Source organism: Ochotona princeps, chromosome 4 (assembly GCF_030435755.1).
Source record: "Ochotona princeps isolate mOchPri1 chromosome 4, mOchPri1.hap1, whole genome shotgun sequence".
In the NCBI taxonomy this organism is placed as follows: domain Eukaryota; kingdom Metazoa; phylum Chordata; class Mammalia; order Lagomorpha; family Ochotonidae; genus Ochotona; species Ochotona princeps.
In genome coordinates, this window is record NC_080835.1 from 12744203 (window position 1) to 12748494 (window position 4292).

General features: G+C 42.7%; 1 pseudogene; it reads right to left on the reverse strand.

The window, feature by feature from the left end:
* Positions 1-3879: 3879 nt before the first annotated feature.
* LOC101518297 (peptidyl-prolyl cis-trans isomerase FKBP2-like) lies at positions 3880-4292 on the reverse strand (annotated as a pseudogene).

Consider the following 4292-nt stretch of genomic DNA (forward strand, 5'->3'; position numbering starts at 1 on the left):
GGTTGAGTGAACAGTATGCTCTATGCGTAATGGCATGATGCTGCGACAAAACAGGGATGTGATAGAGTTAGGATACAGGGATTGAGAAGTAAAGGGAGGAGAATGAGTGGAAAAGTGGGTGGAATAAGTTTATGGCTTCTTTAGTTTGAGAGTTGGGAGCTATTCTATTTTTTTTCCCCCCTGGAAGAAAGAGCTAGGGATAGATATTTTAATGTGGAGGGCTGCTTGATTAGAGAGTGGCTTTGTGAAGGACAGTTTGAAGAGTGACTGGGTGTGAGTGGTCCTGATGGGAGTTAGTGCGATAGACTGGTGGGAGCAATAGTGGGGCTATACACTGTAAAAACAATGCAGCTCTTTCATTGTCCCTGCCTCATTAAACACATTATCCCGTTTAATTCTTAAATGTAGGTGCTTTTACTAAATGTCCTGAAACTCCAGAGTTTTAGGCAACTTGCTCAAGATCTTGTTTTGATGTTCCAGCCCAGAAATGTCCTTCCGAAAAACCCATGCTCATTAACGTGATAAGGGTTTGAATGGCAACTCTGTTCAAAGCTTCCAATTTTCATAGGTTAATTTAATCTCCTGGGCTTGTTAGATTTAGCTGAATTGGAATGCAATTTCCTTTTGTTTTATTTTGTTTTGTAACAGGGCAAGGGGTCAAGACCCACAGGATCGTAACTGGCAACTCAGGGCAGCTGGCATATGGCACTCCCTGTCTCACATCAGTTCAGTTCACAGAGACATTGTCTGTCCCCAGAGCCAGTCCCTCTAGTTGTTTGATCCGCCAGGTCCCTGGGGATAACATGTTGCACTGAATAGCAATGATCACCTAGGAACTTGCTTAGTTGAAATTGTCTTGATTAATTCCTCTGAAATTTGTTTAGGAGCGAGGTAAATAATTCTTTCAAGTTTGGTAATTACCTGTCTCTGAGTGCCCAATCACTCTTACTGGTGCCCCTGACATCTTGCCAACAAGGAGCTGTAACAACCTTGGGGCCTTGGAGCCTCAGCCTGATGAGAACCTGACGTTGGCATTCTGCTCTTGTGGCTGTCCTGAGGCTTGCAGCACTGTGTGCTCAGGTGCCAATCCATAGGCAGCTTTTTTCCTTTGGAGGCATAAACGTGATACAATTGAGCACTAGTTAGGACAGTCCGAGCGCCGTCCTTCCACGGTCAACTGAGGGCGCAGGAAGGAGGGAGAGAAAGAATACAGGAGCAATAGAAAAGGAAGTGAAGGGATGAAGGAAGAAGCAAGTGCAAATAGTTCTCACGTTGGAAAGTGAATGTTAACAGCTTGACATTCAAAATGATCAATCATTCGAATTAAATTTGCGAATTATATTCCTGTGGAATTTTAGAAGAATGTGAGCTGGGGAGATACAGAGATCTTGGGCAAATAGACTTCGTGCTGTCTGGTGGTTCCGATGAGGTCAGCAGGACGAGGAAATCATTTTGGCCATGGTCATGTCACTTGTCTTCCTGGTCCCTCTTTTGTTCTGCTTGGTAGTTATTAAAAAAAAAAAAACCTAAACGCTTTCTCTGAGAAATATTGATGTAAGCTGAATAGGCGTGCAAGTAGATTCAATGTGTCCGTACACAATTGCATGTCATTTTAAAATTTAGAAAGAAACATTTATAAGAAACATTACTGTATATCCAGACATACGTGCATGAAGCCACTTCCAAACGTTTGTAAGGAATCCAACCTGGTTTGAACTGGAGGTCGTTCTAAGTGAAATGTGCCAAGAACAGAAAGAAAAGCAACACACACACCCGTGCATTATGTGAGCTCTGAAAACAAGAGAATCCTGCAAAATTGAAAATATAGCCAGTGATGGTGTCAGAGGCCGAGAAGGGAACATGGAGAGGGAAAGGTTAATTAATGGGAACTAGATTGCACAGCTACACAGGAATAAGGAATTCTGGGATGTTGTTGCATGGAAGGCGTTAATACATTGTGTATTTCATTTTAAAAACAAACAAGGACATAGGATTTTTAGATGTTTTACTATAAAGAAATATTAAACACTTGAAGAGATAAATCTATTTACCCACACTGGGTATTATGCCCTGTAAACATGTGCCAAAACATTACACAGTACCTGCATGTATGCTTTTTTAAAAAAATTTAAAGTAAAATAACCAAAGCACATTGAAAATGGAATAAATAGTATTACTTTGTTAAAAATGTTTGAAATCTGTACATACTAAGGATTTAAAAAATGTTAGTGAAAAAAATGTGTATTGTGGCTGGCACTGTGGCTTAACAGGTGAGCCTCTGCCTGTGGTGCTGGCATCCCACGTGGGTTAGACTGGTGCTTAAGTAACTATTTGTCACTGGTATTTTGTTGGAAAATACATTCAGTCTGTAGATTAGATTGTGAAGTATGAACATTTTAACAATATGAATTCCTCAAATCCACAAACATGATTGGGACAAGATAAAACATTATCTATACATTTAGATATATTTGAATTGTGAGGATAGAAACAAAAAGATATGAAATTTTGCTTCCATTCTTAGAAATCATAACACTACCATCTGGCAATGCTGATACTCTGTTGTTTGCTGGTTTCATATTTAAGGATGATATTTGCTCATGCGCAGCAAGGTCTGCACAGGAGTACGCAGTGAGACCTGAGCAGCGGCTGCCATCCCGACCTCCAGCTTCTCTCAAAGCAGAACTCCTGAAAGCTTCTAGCTTCTAAAAAATTCTGTTTTTAAGGATAAACAAGAACATATTTTTAATATGCAGACCAGAGTAAGTAGAAAGACAATGTACATGTGACTTTGCACACATTGGTTTTTTAATTTATGTATGTTAAAGAATATCTTGGTGATTATGGATCTGAATTTCAAATCATGAATCACCGAGTACAAGTACTTATCAACTGCTACTTCATTAGGTGCTATGCAGGGTCCATGGCAGAGCAGGGATATACGCGTTACTGAGCAAATTATAGATGTATATAGATAGCCTTTTAGCTGCTTGCAGTTTGGGGACAAGTATGGGACACTTATCAATTGCATGTAATACATGTGCATTTTATGTGTAAATAAATGTATTGCAACACACGTAGCTTTTACGTGTAAGTTCTGCTAGGTAGAGAGTTTAGCCATGGTTGTGTTTGAGGATGCAAAGCTTGCAGGCTGACAATACCCATCCCTGTCTAGCTCGCGGTGGATGTTAAACACGGAGCACTGCTTCTATTCGCCACAAGATGGCGAGATTTCTCCAAGAAAGTGGTTTCCCTGCTAAACTGAAGCGTAATTCTGTAAAAAGGCACTTGCTTTAAATATTTATGATCAAAGTTCCTGATAATACTTCAAATATCTATAGACACATAGGTGATGTATAATTGTGTGCCTGTTGTAAAAAAAAAGTCAACCAACACTAAAGAATGTGTGGAGGATATGCGTGCCCTCTGCAACTTGTAACTTCATAACTAGTCCCCATCCCAGTCAGCGTTCTTTCCTTCTTTTTTTTTTTTTTAAAGATTTATTTATTGTTATTGGAAAGTCAGATATATATAGACAGGAGAAGAGACATAGAGGAAGATATTCCATCCGATAATTCACTCCCCAAGTGACCTCAATGGCTAGAGCTGCGCCAATCCGAAGCCAGGAGCCAGGAACTTCCTCCATGTCTCCCATGTGAGTGCAGGGTCCCAAGACTATGGGCCGTCCTGGACTGTTTTCCCAGGCCACAAGCAGGGAGCTGGATGGGAAGCGGGGCTGCCGGGATTGGAACCGACACCAATATGGGATCTTGGCGTGTTCAAGTTGAGGACTTTTAGCCACTAGGCTACTGCGCCGAATCCACAGTCAGCTTTCTTTACATGGAAAAGCCTTTGTCTTTGTCTGCCCTGTAGGTCCAGCTACAGCTCTGCCCTCTGATCGATCTGGAACTGTTCCACCTGGAACACCAGGGCTGCGGCCCCTGGGATCTTGGGAAGGGCTCCCAGCTCCCGGTACCCCATCTCCGAGGGGACCACCAACTTCCAATTTCCTGCCTCACACATCCCCAGTACCCCCTGGTCCCAACCGTTGATGACCTGGCCGGTGCCCAGAGAGAAGACGGAGGTTTGGTTCTGCGGCAGGGTGATGTCAAACTCCATCCCATTGTCCAGCTTCCCCGCGTGCAACATGTCCCCTTTCTGTGACTTAATGGGACAGTGGTTCACTCGCCTCTTGACCCCGGTCAGTAGCTGGCGTTTGTCCCCGGACGCTGCGGCCGTAACGAGGGCACCAGGCAGATGGACAGAACTGCCAGCACCCAGCTCAGCTTCAT